The sequence below is a fragment of the Sus scrofa genome, chromosome 9, assembly GCF_000003025.6.
Source record: "Sus scrofa isolate TJ Tabasco breed Duroc chromosome 9, Sscrofa11.1, whole genome shotgun sequence".
In the NCBI taxonomy this organism is placed as follows: Eukaryota; Metazoa; Chordata; class Mammalia; order Artiodactyla; family Suidae; genus Sus; species Sus scrofa.
Window position 1 is genome coordinate 26,055,503 of NC_010451.4, and position 17,702 is coordinate 26,073,204.

The window sequence follows — 17,702 nt, forward strand, 5'->3', positions numbered from 1 at the left end:
GCCGGAGGAAAAATCCCTTTCCGACGAGGGTGAGAATGGAACTAGATTTCTTCCAAGGTTCCCTTCCTTCTGGCTACTTTGCAAGCATCAGGGGTACCAAGGACAAGGGCTGCTTAACCCAGCAGGTGGCCTGGCTCCCAGGAAGCCTGGAGAATCCCTCCCCTCTGTGGCTGACCGGCCAGGAACCTACTTTTGATTCCCTGCCCTCACTGCTCTGTTAGCCCCAGGGTCATGGTCAATTGGAAACAGAAATCCTGGTGCTTGGGAGCTGTTACACAGCTGAGAATATGAAGAAACCCAGTGTGGCTTCTTGTTTACACAGGGGTCGAATGGAGGTGGAAGAAACTGAAAACCAATTTTGACTTCAGCTTTACTAAGCAATTTGCAACAATGCAGGCAGAGATAAAAATCTTCCCAGAAAAAGAAAGCAGGCAGGTAAATGACTGCGGCTTTCTAAGTGATCTGTCGTGGGGTTTATTTTTATTTATTTATTTATTTTTGCTTATCTTCCCTGTTTTATTTTTAAAAAGCTGCTCCTTTGCCTCATTATTTCTGTTTATAAATGAGAAGGCTTTTTGTTAGTGAAAGTCCCTGAAGTGAATGACACCGTTTTCCAGCACAATATCTCTGTGTTGGGTGGCCCCACCCCACATCAGCACACTCCAACCTTTTTCTTTGTGCCTCAAATCCAACTGCAGGCTGTCATAAAACATTAGTGACTTTTAATTACACAGGCTAATTACCACAATAGAAATGATCATGCAGAGAATAACTCGGGACGTGCAGCAGCTCATGCAAACTATTCCACTGTGCTTCTTTTTGTGCATTCATGGACTCTCTTACTTTCCATCACGAAAGTGGCTGGGGAGTTCCCGTCATGGCTCAGCGGAAATGAACCTGACTAGTATCCATGAGGATGTGGGTTCAATCCCTGGCCTCACCCAGTAGGTTAAGGATCCAGCGTTGCTGTGAGCTGTGGTGTAGATTGCAGACGAGGTTCAGACCCCACCTTGCTGTGGCTGTGGTGTAGGCCTGCAGCTGCAACTCCAATTCGACCCCCTAGCCTGGGAACTTCCGTATGCCTCGGGTGCAGGCCTAAAAAACAAAAGGGAAAAAAAAAAAAAAAAAGAACGTGGCTGAATCCCCTTGCAACTTCTGGACTGAAAAGGGACAAACTATAAGCGGTTTTGACATACCAAGGAGAGGAGGATCTTTGCCAGATCCTAAACTCACACTGACCTGGGGGAGGCTTGCTAAGTCCTGGGTCAGTCTTGCCACAAAGAGGGAATGAGGGGAGAGAACACCAGGGTTCAGAGGGTCGAATGGACCCGATGAACTACCTTTGGGCAGCACCTATCACGGACTGGGCTGGACACTCTCTACGTACATACCTCTTCACCATCAGTCCTCACAACGCTTCTCTGACTTGGGTGTTCCGATGTCCATGTTACGGACGGCGACCTCACCCCCACCTGGCCTGCTCCCTCCCTAACCACCCGATTATCTTCTCTTTAACCTTCGGGATCCCTCCCGCCCTCATCACCCTCCTTCTGACCTCCCCTCCCCCGGGCCTCTGAAGTCACACAGTAGCTCACGGTTAACACTCTTTCAGCCCAGTGAGCGAATCATTTGTTTATTTTCCTTGAGCCTCCGCTAGAATCGTGGAGGAGGAATTGGAACTTGGTCATTTCTGGGCTCTCAGATTTAGCACGGTGCCCTGCATAAGGTCTCTGCTCAGTAAATGCCTGTGGAAAGAGCTGAGTCAATTGGCCTAGGAACACAGTAAGGGCTGGAGCTTCTGCACCACAGCTGGTCCTTTTGATTCCAAAGCCTTATCACAATAGTGTCTATTCAAGACTTTTTATTAAGGAGTCAGTATGCAGGGCATTGTTTCAGCACAAAAAAAAAAAAAAAAAAAGGGGGGGGGAGAGAAAGAGGGGAAAACTCATTATCTGAGTTTAAATTGATGTTAGAGGTCATGGGGAATCTTCTGGCATTCTTGGAGAATAGGCACCTGTGATAAGTTGCTAGTAAGAACAAGGATGAGTCCTGCAGCCCTGTGTAGAACGAATTAGCTGTTCGCAGTAGACACCAGAGCAATTCCGCCGGATTTCCAACCCCTCTGTGTCCCTGGGGGTCACTGTGACAGTGTCTCCTGCTACCTTCCTTTAGGATACGAAGATTTCAGAAGAACATGCTGGAAGAGACCCAGCCCAGCAACTGAATCTAGTCCCCTGTTATGAGCTGAATTGTGTCTCCACCCCTTCCCCGACTCCCTGCCCCAGAATTCAAATGCTGAAAACCTAAGCCCCGCTAACCGAACCTCGGAAGGTGACTGTATTTGGAGATGGGGGTCTTTAAAGAGCTAATTTAGTAAAAATGTGGTCATATGAGTGGGCCACGATCCAATAATGATCCAATATGGCTCGTGTCCTCATACGAAGAGATTAGGATATGAGTATGTGATCGAATCGGGCCCCACTGTTCGCTGTTTACAAAATCAATCCTCACAAATGGTAGAAAGGAAAGGTGCCTATCATCAGAAGGCCAGCTATGTGGGGAGATGGTGGTCTCGGCATCCCCCAAAACCCACCTCCAAAGAGGCTCAGCCAGGAAAGCTTTTGAAGAGAAACAGGCAAGTAGTCTCAGTCAGTCGTTGAGAGAGGGGTCAGAGTGGTCGCCATCCCCGACTGTGTGCAGCTGGTGGGCTCCTCCTCGTCTTCCTCGAGACATCGGCTTGTTCACACAGATTACTGAGGGGAAGCCAGGGACGAGATCTGGTCATCTGTTAATTACTAATTCCTCATTTCTACTTTTATCCAAGGAAAGAACTGACAAGTTAGCCAAGATACTGTGTGATTAGGAGATTTGAAAGGGGAGTTCCCATCGTGGCTCAGCAGTTAACAAATCCAACTAGGAACCATGAGTTGCGGGTTCGATCCCTGGCCTCACTCAGTGGGTTAAGGATCTGGAATTGCCATGAGCTGTGGTGTAGGTTGCAGATGTGGCTTGGATCTACCATTGCTGTAGCTCTGGCCTAGGCCGGCGGCTACAGCTCTGATTAGACCCCTAGCCTGGGAACCTCCACGGGTGCAGCCCTAGAAAAGACAAAAAAAAAAAAAAAAGTTAGTTATAGGAGTTCCCTGGTAGCTCAGTGGGTTGAGGATCTGGTGTTGGCACTGCAGTGGCTCAGGTCACTGTTGTGGCGAGTGTTCCATCTCTAGCCCTGGAACTTTCACATGCAGTGGGCATAGCCAAAAAAAGGAACTGGTAAAAAGTTAGTTGCAATAAAGCTTTGCTAAAGTGACAAGAAAAGGGGCTTCCTGCTGCTGAGAGGGGTTTCCTACAAAAAGCTGCTTACAGGTACACATAGAGGGCAGGTGATATGAAGACATGGGAGACGACAGCCATTATTATAAGCCAAGGAAAGATACCTCGGAGGAAACCAGAGGTATCCAAGTCCAAACTGTGAGAAAATAAATTTCTGTTGTTTAAGCCACTCAGCCTGGGGTACTTTGTTATAGCCATCCTAGAAATTAACATATCTCCCAAAAACAAAACTGAATAAACAGGAGTTCCCTTCATGGCTCAGCGGTTAATGAACCCGACTAGGATCCATGAGGATGTGAGTTTGATCCCTGGCCTCACTAGTGGGTTAAGGATCTGGTGTTGCCGTGAGCTGTGGTGTAGGTCACAGAGGCAGCTCAGATCCTGTGTTGCTGTGGCTGGGCTGTAGGCCAGCAGCTGCAACTCCAATTCGACCCCTAGCCTAGGAACCTCCATATGCTGCAGGAGCGGCCCTAAAAAGACAAAAGAAAAGAGGAAGAGGAAGAGGAGGAGGAGGAGAAGAGGAGAAAGAAAGGAAGGAAGGAAGGAAGAAACAACAGGCCCCAAATGGACTCACGTATGTTAACGTCCATGTCAGCAAACCAAAACTTCATATCAACCTAATTGCAGCTATAACTTCCCCCAGGAAGGTAACCTTTGACCAGTTCACCTGGAATTTCCAGGTCAGCATCCCATAGGCCCCTTCTGTTCCCCTTAGGAGGGTGACCTTGCTCAAAATAATGCATTTTTGGCTAGTAATCCCCCTTTTCCACACTCTCTCCACATTTAGAAAATGTTATCTGATTCATGAATCATTGAATAAAACTAATTCAATCTTCAAGTTAATTCACTTGAATTATTGTAATTTAACATCCCTAAGGGTGGGGAGCAGGATCTCCTTCCATAAAGGATGACGTTTGGTCCACTCTGAGCTTTGAAGAAAGATGTGCCCACCAAGAAAATGTGCTCCACATGAGGATGGAGATCCTGGCTAGGAACTGGGGTGTGCCCCCCAGGATTCCCCTGTGAAGGATGAATTTTGTTCTTGCTTTTCCATTGACTTTAAGGACAGCAATTTGGAAATTTTTCTTTAAGGCACTTTCCCCTCACCCCATCCCACCTTCATTTACTAGAATTCCCTCTAAAAAGGGAAGTCTCCTCCACTGCTGGTAGGAATATAAATTGGTACAGCCACTATGGAGAACAATATGGAGGTTCCTTAAAAAACTAAACATAAGAGTTTCTGTTGTGGCTCAGGGGGTTAGGGACCCAGTGTTGTCTCTATGAGGATGCTGATTCAATCCCTGGCTTCACTCAGTGGGTTAAGGATCCAGCGTTGCCACAAGCTGTGGCGTAGGCTGCAGCGCAGCTCCAATTCAATCCATGGCTCCAGAACTTCCATATGCTGCAGGTGCAGCCATAAAAAGAAAAAAAAAAAAAAAAAAAGAAAGAAAGAAAAAACTAAAAAGAGAGTTACCATCCTACTCCTGAAAATATAGCTGGAGAAAATCATAATTGAAAGAGATACATAGACCCCAATGTTCATTGCAGCACTATTTACAATAGCCAAGATGCAGAAGCAACCTAAATGTCATAGACAGAGGAATGGATAAAGAAGATGTACATATATACAATGAAATATTACTCAGCCATAAAAAAGAAAGAAATTATGCCACTGGCAGCAACATGGTTGGTATGATAGTACGATACCATGGTTGGTATCATGGTTAGTACGACAGTAGAGATTATCATACTAAGTGAAGTGAGTCAAACAGAGAAAGACAAATATCATATGCTATCACTTATATGTGGAATCTAAAAAAATGATACAGGGCGTATCCATTGTGGCACAGCAGAAAAAATTCAGCTAGTATCCATGAGGATGTGGGTTCGATCCCTGGCCTCACTCAGTGTTTTAAGGATCCAGCGTTGCTGAGACTTGTGGTTACAGACGCAGCTTGGATCCCACATTGCTATGGCTATGGTGTAGGCCAGCAGCTGCAGCTCTGATAGAACCCCTAGCCTGGAAACTTCCATATGCCACAGGCATGGCTCTAAAACACCCCCCCAAAAATTAATTTAAAAAAAATTTTAAATTATACAAATGAACTTATTTACAAAACAGAAACACTCACAGACTTAGAAAATAAACTTATGGTTACCAAAGGGGAAAGGTGGGGGGAGGGATAAATTAAGAGTTTGGGATTAACATATACACACTATTATGTATAAAATAGATAACCTACAAGGACCTACTGTATAGCAAAGGGAACTCAATGCTCTATAACAACCTATATGGGTTATTAGAATCTGAAAAAGAATGGATATATGCATTTGGATGACTGAATCACATTGCTACACACCTGAAATTAACACTTTATAAATCAACTGTACTCCAATATAAAATAAAATTTAAATTTATTTATTTATTTATTTATTTATTTATTGTCTTTTTGCCTTTTCCGGGGCTGCTCTCACAGCATATGGAGGTTCCCAGGCTAGGGGCCTAATCAGAGCTGTAGCCGCCGGCCTACGCCACAGCCACAGCAATACAGGATCCGAGCCACGTCTGTGACCTGCACCACAGCTCACGGCAATGCCAGATCCTTAATCTACTGTGAAAAGCCAGGGATCGAACCTGCAACCTCATGGTACCTAGTCGGATTCGTCAACCACTGAGCCACGACGGGAACTCCAATAAAATTTAAATTAAAAAAATTCCCTCTATTTACACTAGCTCTTTGGTAAAGTCTGTACACCCACTTGTTGACTCTTGGGTGATGACGCAGTAGAAAAGAAAGGGTTTGGACAGCAAAGGGGGTGTGTGCACGGGTCCTGCACTGATGCTCCCAAAGGGGCAGCATCCTGTTGGGAGGCCTGCGCCCTGGGGGACAGGCATTGAGCTGAGTAAGAGGTGACCCACACCGGAGCTGGGAAGCGGCGAGGAAGGGTGGCCACACAGACATGATGATCCTGGTGACTCAGCGGCCTTCGGGGGAGGATCTTGACTTTGGAGTTACAAGTACGGGTTGCAGATGCAGGAGAAAAAGGAACTGCCCTCACAGGCCTTTTCACAAGTGGGCTAAAACTTCCTCGTACCCCTCAATCCCTGAATGGAAAGATGGACAGAGCTAGACTGAAGGTGGATTGTTTCTCCTGCGTGTCTGGCAGCCTGCCGCCTGGACGTTCTCAGGAGACAGCTCTGTTTAGGAGAGGACAGAAGCCTGTTGCTCTCCGGGACTTGTGCATGAACTCTAGGGCCGTCGTGATGGTCAGGGGGTCCACTTGGAGCCCTTCTCTGAGGCCTCTCTGGACTCACTAATGCAAGACACGGGAGAGCATCTGCTCCACCGACCCGGGGCCATCTCCACAGCTCTGGCCCTGACTGCCAGGGAGGCAGTGAGGATTTCTGCTGGCTCATGCTGTTCCCCAATTCTTGCTTTCCTCTTTCTGAGCAGTTAGACCTGAGTAAGCTCATGCTATTCTGGCCCTCAATAAAACATATCTTTTCTGTTCCCCATTTTGCAAGAAAAAGAGGCAAAGCACAGGTAAACAAGCTAAGATGAGGAGTGTACTATTTTAATCACTTTTTTTCAGGGTACCAAGGAGGGGAAAAATACCGCCTTATTTTACAAAGCCTTTACTTAACAAAATGCTTTCATATCTGTTAGACCATGGTCTTCACAGTCTTCCAAGGTCAGATATTATATCCACGTTATAATTAAAGAAATTGGGGACCAGAGAAACTGACTGATTTGTACAGGCCACGTGCTTGGAAAGTGATAAACTGGGCCTCAAATCCAGCATTCCACATTCCTCACTCTTTAATATCACATTAGCATTTATTGAGTGCCTACCATGTGCCAGGCTTCACACTGAAGGGTGTGATTTACTATCTCATTAAATTGTGCACAGTTCCCATTACAAACAGAATCTCTGATCCACTTCTAAACATCTACATCCAAGGTCAGAAACATTCAAATCGTGCCAGGCTAGGTCCCTATTCAGAAGCTTCTTTTCTGATGGTTTAGAGAAGAGAAATAATTCTGATTATAATGACTCCTGGAATTTGGAAATCTGTTCTGGGCATAGGATCTTTTTTTTCTTTTTTAGGGATGCATGTGCAGCATACGGAGTTTCCCAAGCTAGGCGTCAAATCAGAGCTACAGCTGCCAGCCCTCACCACAGCCACAGTAATTCCGGATCCAAACCATGTCTGTGACCTACACCACAGCTCACGGCAACACTGGATCCATAACACACTGAACGGGGCCAGGGATCAAACTCACGTCCTTGTGGATACTAGTCGGATCCATTTCCACTGTAACACAGCAGGATCTCCAGGGCATAGGATCTTGGAGTTGAGCCTGAGCCTAGGCTTTAAGAGTCTAGACCGGTGCTGGCCAGTGGAACTTTCTGTGACGATGGAAATGTCCTATATCTTCACTGTCCAATATAGTAGCCACTAGCCACATGTGGTTATTGAGTACTTGAAATGCAGCCAGTGTGACTAAGGAACTATATGTTTAAATTTCATCTGATATGTGTTGCTTTAAATTTAAATTTAGGAGTTCCCATCATGGTGCAGCAGAAATGAATCCGACTAGTATCCAGGCCAGAAGCTGTAGCTCTGATTTGACCCCTAGCCTGGGAACCTCTATCTGCCATGAGTGTGGCCCTAAAGAGCACACACACACACAAAAAAAATTAAATTTAATTTAAATAACCACCCATGACTAGTGGCTGTCATGTTGGAGAGCATAGGATTGTGGACCTAATGGTGCAAACTTGATTTCAAATCCTAAATCCTAACTTCTCTAAGCACTAGTGCCCTAAACGGAGCATCCCAAGATCTACGTCAAACAACAGTGACTAGAAAGTGTCCAGGAGAAGGCCTGGCACCTGGTAGGTGTTTTTATTTGTCACAGTTGTAAGCTCTTTTTTTTTTTTTTTTTTTTTTTTTGCTATTTCTTGGGCCGCTCCCGCGGCATATGGAGGTTCCCAGGCTAGGGGTGGAATCGGAGCTGTAGCCACCAGCCTACGCCAGAGCCACAGCAACTCGGGATCGAGCCGCGTCTGCAACCTACACCACAGCTCACGGCAATGCCGGATCGTTAACCCACTGAGCAAGAGCAGGGATCGAACCCGCAACCTCATGGTTCCTAGTCGGATTCGTTAACCACCGCGCCAGGACGGGAACTCCAATAAGCTCTTGATTAATGTCTCTAATCCCTGCCAGACAGTAAATTCCATGAGGGCAGCAATTCCATCTTATCAACACAGGCATCCCCGGCAATTAGCATAGCCTGAGATAATCAAAATACATATCGGTGTCTGTTTCCTGGCCGCTGACTCAGGCTTCCTGAAATCCTTGTCATTTTGTAAGTTGTAAGAACCCTAGGAACCTCTTTTGATCTAATATTTGCTGTTTGACCCCATCCTGACACAGGGCTCCTAAACCCACGTAAATTCCTAAGAGATAAGAGCAGGACATTAGGATTACCTTTTGTTCCAATGAGGTGACTCTTGGAGGGCTCCTGGATGGGCCCTGGTCCGAAGAAAGTTCAAGCCGTGATTAGAAACTTGGAATTTTTAGCCCCGCCTCCTTTTCCAGAGAGGGCAGAAGGACTAAAAATGGAGTCAATAATAGATCATGCCTGTGTGGGAAAGCCTCCATTCAGATTCCAACTGCATGGGGTGCAGGGAGCTTCCAGGCTGGTGAGCACACGCACACTGGGAGGGTGACACATGCCACCTCCATGAAGACAGAAGCTCCTGCACTTAAGGACCCTCCCAGATTAAACCCTTCGTATCGCCTCACCTGGCTGTTCAACTGTATCTTTTATCATCTCCTTCATTACTTTTTTTTTCTTTGGGCCACACTTGCAGCATATGGAAGTTCCCAAGCTAGGGGTCGAATCAGAGCCAGAGCCACAGCAACGCCAAATCCGAGCCATGTCTATGACCTATACTGCACCTCGAGGCAACACCTGATCCTTAACCCACTGAGTGAGGCCAGGGATCAAACTCACATCCTCATGGATCCTAGTCGGATTCTTTTTTTAATGATTTTTTTTTTCATTATAGTTGGTTTACAGTGTTCTGTCAATTTCTCCTGTACAACAAAATGACCCAGTCCACACACACACACACACACATACACTCTTTTTCTCACATTATCCTCCATCATGTTTCATCATATGTGATTAGTTGGATTCTTAACCTGCTGAACCACAATGGGAACTCCCCATATCCTTTAATAAACTGTAAATGTGTTTCCCTGAGTTCTATCAGCTGCTCTAGCAAATTAATTGAACCCAGGGAAGGGGGTGTGTGAACCCCCAATTTGTAGCCAAGTCATACAGACGTGTAGGTAACCTGGGGACTTACCACCATTGGTGATGGGCAACTGAAGGACAGTGGGAACAATCTTGTGGGACTGAGCCCTTAGCCCAAGGGCTCTGACACCATCTCCAGATGGATAGTATTTGATGCTGAGTTAAATTGCTGAACACCCAGCTGGTGTCACAGAGAATTACTTGATGGGGGGGAACCACACACATTTGGTGACCAGGACTGTCAGCTGTGTGAAAGCGAAGACAGAAAAGAAGGGAAGATAGTAGGTTTTCCCAATATACATGGTAGACATAGTTGGTATTAAATAAGTATTTCTCGAAAGAACTTGAACCAAGGAGGCAAGCTGGGCTGAAAGAAGGCCAGTAAAGGGTGATTGGTGCTCCCTGCATCCTTTGCCCTCAAAATGCATTTTTCCTGAATTGCACTTGCAGGTAACACCATCTGCCAGTGTTGGAAAATATTATAAGACCTGGTGCTATAAAACCTGTGTTCTGCTGTTGTAAAGATGTAGCAGAGGCTGTTGTTCTCTATGTTAAACCAGGAGAGTTTATGAGGATATTCAGGATAAATCTCTGCTTTAGCGTAGACTATCACTATTTGAGTGGTTACATTCTGTTTTATCTCATGATACTTCAACCACATGAGGTTCAATTTTCATTTCAACCACGAAGTATATGAAAGGTCTGGGAATGTGGAATAAACTTATTTTTAAACAGTATGTCAGTTACTTTTTCAGACAATACGCTGACTACTATGGATCTGTGTCCAAAATAAATGCACCACAGATTTTCAGATTGTTAATCTAAAAAAAAAAAAAAGAAGAAGAAGAGGAAATACATTATCCTCCCTGTGTTTTGAAACTTTTATTTTTACCACTCTGTTATATATTTACTGTACTTTTTTCAGAGTTAAATTGTTAAATTGGAACCACTGCATCAAATTAAGAGGTATTTCACTTGCCAAGATGTCTGGAGGCGAAGCATGTCATTTGAAAATGTAACTGATTTACTATATGAAAATAAGCTTACTCCAGGTTCCTGACTGAATATCCTGCAGAAAGTTTGTGGCCAGACTGTGGCGTCTGCTTTAGACAGAGATTTTTTTTTTTAGATGTAAAGAACAGAAACCACTCAAAAAATTGTTTAACTATAAATACATACATAGACCAGAATCCACTTAACTAACTAAACCAAGAAAGGGGAGTTTCTGGAAGTCATATGATCGCATTGACACTGGAAACTGCCTCTCTACCAGGAAAGAGTCTGATTAGCTCCATCCAGGCAATACCTTGCCCACCCCATTCCTCAATTCCTGGTTCAATCAGCAGCAGCAGCAGCAGCAGAACAGAGTCTATCACAGCACAAAATTGGCCACAGCAAGTGGAATGGGAAGAAGTGGCTGAGACTGACTTATCCTTAAGTAATGTCACCTCCATTCTTTATATTTTAGGAGTCCTCCTAAGCTACCTTCAATATTTCGGGGAAAAGATGGAACAGAGAGGTGGCAGGAGGGACTGAGGCTACTGGGGAGAGAAGATGCAATTTTCATTTATTTGACAGACATGTATCAAGTGCCTACAATATAAAACTCTATAATACACAGTTCTAATAAACCCAGTGAAAACTAAGCCTTGGTGCCAACTGTGACATGGGTCAAAGTTTGCCAGCACCTACTCTTCAGCTTTTATCTTTGCAAACCTGCATGATAAAAACCAGCATTCAGATGCTCCAGGCACCCCAAGAACTCCTATCATCACAGAAAGATGAACTTCTCTGTTCATAGAACTGTCTCAGGACAGAAAAATGGACTTGTTCATTTGGAAATATTTTCAACAAGGTCTGGACAAAAGAGGCTTCACAGTTAATTTTACGTTAACCTTTTAATAAAAGGAGGATTCCATTCCCCATCTAAGCTCTTTCTGGAAAAGAATTACATCAATGAGAGTAGGTAAGAAGAACTGATTAGGAGCTCCCTGTGGTGCAGTGGGTTAAGGATCTGGCATTTGTCACTGCTGCGGTTCAGGTTGCTGCTGTGGCGCAGTTTCAATCCCTGGCCAGCAGGAACTTCCACATGCTTTGGGCACAACCAAAAGAAAAAGTGGGTTAGGGAGGAAGAGAAGCAAGAGAAGAAGGAAAAGAAGAAGAAGAAGGTAGTGAACTTATTTTTAAAAACTCACAAAGGAACACTCTAGAGGAACATCATTTGTTGATAGACACAATGTGAGTAAATGCTGCCTGCATGATTTTGGGTTCCTGTAAACTCTGCAAAAGATATGTCAAAATAGGGAAACACCAAACTGTGTTTACTATTGTTACACATCAGCCTGAGAAACTCTGGGAAAATCTTGGAGGGGGCCACTGGTAATTACAATGATAACTGACACCCTAGGCACCACTATGCTAGGCGCCTAGTATACAGTATCTTATTTAAATAATATACCTATACATATGCACATCTGTATGCATATACACATGTCTTGTGTATAACTGAGTAGTAAGAGTTATTATCACAACCATTTTACAGATAAGGAAACTGAATCCCAAAGAGTGAATAAAGCATTTAAATTTTTTAAATTTAAATTTTATTTTATTATAGTTGATTTACAATGTTGTGTTAGTTTCTGGTATTCAGCAAAGTAATTCAGATATATATCTATATCTATCTATCTATCTATCTATCTATCTATCTATCTATCTATCGGCCCTTTGATTACCCAACCCACTCTGTTTTTAAGAACTTTTTGTAGCCTAATAAGTCAATGTCTAAAGAGCAGAATATAAAGTTGAAATAAATTAGGTGATTACTTAGTAGTTGTCCAGAGATCCAATCCAGATAATCTGGCCTGGGAATGGATTTTGGAGGACCTAAATTAGCCGTTTCTCTAAGTGGGTTTTAATTCTATTTAAATCACCAATAACCTCCATCCCAAATCATGCAGAGAAGTGACCATGATCACGACTCATAAAAATCTTAAGGAGTCTGACTGTTGAGTTCGATGGTGGCACCCAGCCACGAGGCTTTTCAACTCGGGCACACATGTGGTGGGGTTGCATAATCAAAGTGAGTCCAGACCAAATCTGACAACAGGGAGGTCATCTATTAGAGAAAATCATTCGAAGACCTCAGCAGAATTGCTTCTTGAAAGCAATCCTAAACCATGGTGCACATATTGACATTTATTAACATTTTTGCTATTGTCATTTTAAGTGAATGGCTTAGCCGACTATTTATTGGTCTGCTCTGGGGCTTCCCAACTTGCCTCTAATGAGTTGTCTTTATCAAATTAGTGAAATCAGACCACACCATAAAAACTGGGGCTGGGCTGTCCTGCAAGGGCTTCTCCGTAAAAGCAACAAATGAACAGCACAGGCTGTATTATTGGACCAAGCAACATCACCTGGACCACAGACAGAAGGAAATCGCCTTTGGCAAGAATGTGAGACTAGGTAGTTTGGGAGCAAAAAGAGAGGGAAAAGCACTTAGCTTTTCAGTTTTACAGTCTCCAATTTGGGTGCCCCTCTGTCCACTAGGTACACTTTACTTCCTAGTTGAGCATTTCCTCCGGGCCTTACGGGCCTTTTCTCCAGGCTCTTACACAGAAGGAAGCATTCCTCCCATTTCTGGCCATTAACTCCTGAGCATGTAGGCTCTTCTCTCTCTCTTCTCCTGATCGCACTGTATGAGGGTAATGCAGCATTTTCTGGCTTCCCTGTGGCAGGGAGTGGTGGGGGGAGGGCACAGGTCTGAGAGCAGAAACAAAGGTCCTGGATGGGAGAGCCAGTGGGCAGGGCCATTCTGTCACTTGGGCACCCTTTGCAGGTCCTGGAAGTTTCTACATTCTCACATTGGATGTGCCCCTGACCTGTGAGCTGCTGTCAGGGTCATAATCAGACCAGCTATGACATAGAGCCTTGGAAGTTGTTTAAAAAGAAAGTATAAAGAGACTGTGTAAAGTTCAGGTTTTTTTGTTTGTTTGTTTGTTTTGGGGGTGTTTTTTTGGCCATGCCTGCAGCATGCTTAAGTTCCTGGAGAGGAACCCAAAGCCACTGCAGTGACAATGCCAGATCCTCAATCTGCTAAGCCACCAGGGAACTCCTGTAAAGTTAGTACTTAAAGGACAAGGGGATATTCTGAAAAGGGGTTTCATAGGCTGGAACATTTAGAACACATGTAAATATAGAAGAACATGTTGGGGTGGTGGGCTCTGGGGAGAGGAACAGAGACTGGGATGGGGAGGAGGAGGACTTTATACTTCAATCCTCTCATACAGTTTAGATTTTGTCTCACTTTTGTAAAGTAAGGGTTTTTTAAATTGAAGTATAGTTGATTTATAATATTGCCTTAGTTTCAATTATTCAGCAAAAGGATTCAGTTATACATGTTTTTGAGATTATTTTCCATTATATGTTATGACAAGATATTGAATAGTTCCCTGAGCTATACAGTAAATACTTGTTGAAATCTATTTTACATATAGTAGTGTGTATATGTTAATCCAACAATCCTAATTAATCCCTCCTCATCCCCGCCCACCAACCCAACCTTTCCCCTTTGCTAATCATAAATTTGTTGTCTGTGTCTCTCTTTCCCTTTTGCAAATAAGTTCATTTGTATCATTTTTGTTTGGTTTGGTTTGGTTTTTTGGTTTTTTTAAATTACTCAATGAATTTATTACATTTATATTGTACAATGATTATCACAATCCACATTTATAAGATTTCCAACCCACAACACCAGTGCATCCCCTAAACTGTCTCCTTTGGAGACCATGAGTTTTTCAGTCTATGAGTCAGTATCTGTTCTGCAAAGAAGTTCATTCTGTCCTTTTTTCGATTCCACATGTCAGTGAAAGCATTTGATGTTGGTGTCTCATTGTCTGACTGACTTCACTTAGCATGATAATTTCATTTGTATCATTTTTTTAGATTCCATATATAAGTGATGTCATAGGATACTTTCCTCTCTCTGTCTTATTTATTTCACTTAGTACGATAATCTCCAGGTCCATCCGTGTTGCTGCCAGTGGCAGGATTTCATTCTTCATTATGGCTGAGTTATATTCCATTGCATATATGTACCACATCTACTTTCCATTCATCTGTCCATGGCACTTAGGTTGCTTCCATGTCTTGGCTATTGTGAATAGTACTTTGTGAACATTGGTCACCCACCTCTCTTCATTGGTCGAGGAAGAAGTCTGTGAAATCAGGTTTGGGGGTAGGGAATGGGCTTAGGGGTAGGGAGTGGCATTTCCTAAACTATTTCCCACTCAGGGATCAGATGTGGGTGGAACCAGAAGGTGGGTCTCCAGCGCTAGGCTTATAAAAGTGGGAGGCAAGACAGCCCTTCATTATCAAGTTCACTGTCTTCAGAGCAGCTGCTGCAGCTCTTGTGGTGGACTTGGTTGCTTTTTCTCTGGAGTAAGGCTGGGGCCAGGGGTGGTGATGCAGGGAACCAGCTGCAGACTAGGAAGTGTCAGGGTTTCTTGCCCAAGGAGTGGGCCAGGGTAGGGGGGTAGGGAGGGATGGCAGAGGGGATAGATAGCTAAGTCCCCAAACCTTCTGGAGAAGGCCCACACAAGAGAAGGAAGGATGAGCCAGGACTACTTGGAAATAGAGGCTGTGGCCCTGGAATTATGACCCTTGCCAAGTGTGACCCTGGTAAATTACCCTTCCCAGACTCTGGGCTAGGTCGTGAAGTGTGTGGGGCAGGGAGGTAGGGCTGGGCAGGAGCAGAGTCGAGGGAGGCCTGGAAACTTTGGCCTCACCCACCCCCACCATGCTCTTGTCTAGCAGTGACTGAAGGAAGGACCTGACGCCATGGGCAAAGAGAAGACACCCGTGGTGTGGGCGGGTGTCAGAGTCTGGGAGCGGCGGGGAGCCAGGTGTGGGTCTGGTGGCAGAGCGCCGACAGCAGATGCCTTCTGAGGCCCGCGATGCGGCTGAAGCTGCAGGGCTGGACCCCTCCGCTCAATATCCCTCGCTGTACTCACCCGCCCCCGCCACCCCTCCGCAGATGGGTAAGGGCTCCTTCAAGTACGCCTGGGTGCTGGACAAACTCAAGGCGGAGAGAGAGCGAGGCATCACCATCGACATCTCCCTGTGGAAGTTCGAGACCAGCAAGTACTATATCACCATTATCGACGCCCCGGGCCACAGGGACTTCATCAAGAACATGATCACCGGCACCTCCCAGGTCGAGCAACCTGTCCCCAGGGGCCTCTCTTTGCGGGGTGGGGTGGGGGTGGGGGTGGGGGGTGGTGTGCCAGGCCAGGTGCCAGGTTTGACAAAGTGCCAAACAAAGCCTCCAGCGTTTCCAATTTATCTGAAACACAGTAGATATGGCCTTTCGATCTTACCAGTTCTGCAAGGGGTCTCTGTCCTTGAGCCCAGGAACCAATACAACTTCCTGGAAGCCAGTTCCCACGGGGGGGGGGGGCGCCTAGAATCATTCTGACTGCCCCTCTCCCTTCGGACAGGCATCGGCACTGTGCCCGTGGGCTGAGTGGAGACCGGCTTCCTGAAAGCCGGCATGGTGGTCACCTTTGCCCCCAACAACGTCACCACTGAGGTCAAGTCTGTGGAGATGCACCACGAGGCCCTGGCTGAGGCCCTGCCGGTGACAACGTGGGCTTCAACGTGAAGAACGTATCGGTGAAGGACATCCGTCGCGGGCAACGTGGCCGGGGACAGCAAGAACGACCCCCGATGGAGGCAGCAGCTTTGTGGCGCAGGTAGGCGCCCCCCCCGGAGGTCGGGGGCCTTGGCTTCCGTGGTGATGGAAATGCTTCTTAGGAAGATCAGTCCCATTTCCACGGAGGCCCCTGATTGGTCGAGAGTTGGTTGGGATGCAGGAGCCATCAGATCCCTCCTAATTCTGTCCTCCCACCCCTCCCCCACCAGGTGATTGTCCTGAATCACCCGGGACAGATCCACGCCGGCTACTCCCCGGTGCTGGACTGCCACACGCCCACATCTCCTGCAAGTTTGCTGAACTGAGGGAAAAGATGGACCGGCGCTCTGGCAAGAAGCTGGAGGACAACCCCAAAGCCCTGAAGTCGGGGGACACGGCCATGGTGCAGATGGTGCCCAGCAAGGCCATGTGTGTGGAGACCTTCTCCCAGTACCCACCTCTAGGTGAGCCACACCCCTCCCCCAAAGGTGAAGCCTTTTTCCCCGCTGTCCCCTTCCAGAGCTCCCACTCTTCTTTCCTCTTCCAGGCCATTTTGCTGTAAAGGACTTGAGGCAAACAGTGGCTCTTCGCATCAAGGCGGTGGAGAAAAAGACAGCCACAAGGCCAAGGTCACCAAGGTGGCAGGAAAGACCAGCAAGAAGTGAAGCATGGCCTCCCCCCGCCCCACCCCGTGCTTTAGTTTCCTCAACAGTCCCCACTCTATAAGACATTTCTGTGTATCGACTGAATAAAATGAATAATAAAACTGCAACTAGCTGTCTTGGTTTCTCCCAAGAAGGAAAGCTTGAGGTCAATTAGGAACCCCTGGGTAGATGAACAAATGAAGGCAGGCCCATAGGCTTCAAAGAGGTTTTATGCCCTGGGTGGTGAACTTGATCTGCTAGGTCCTACCTCCTTCTCCTACCCAGGATTCTATCCCCTCCTTCTCCCAGTTCCCTCCAACCTAATCATCCCAGGCTGGTCCTCTCTAGGAGGAAGAGGAAATATTTGGGGATGTGATTAAAGTAAATTCACAATGGCATAGGGCAGGATCTCAGCACCAATAGGTTAGTCCAACAGTACCATGTGCTTCCTTCTCACCCACCTTTCAAATGTATTTTTCTCTTATAAGTATAATTGATATACAATGTTGTATTTCAGATGTGCAGGAAAGTGATTCAGCTGTGTTTGTGTATGTATAATATGTACATTCTTTTCCAGATTCTTTTCCATGATAGGTTACTATAAGATTGCATATGGTTCCCTATGCTATACAGTGGGTTCTTTGTGGGATTTTTTTGGCTGTGCCTGTGGCATAAAGTTCCCGGGCCAGGGATAAAACCCAC

General features: G+C 45.7%; 1 pseudogene; it reads left to right on the plus strand.

The window, feature by feature from the left end:
- LOC100512298 lies at positions 6,292–17,021 on the plus strand (annotated as a pseudogene).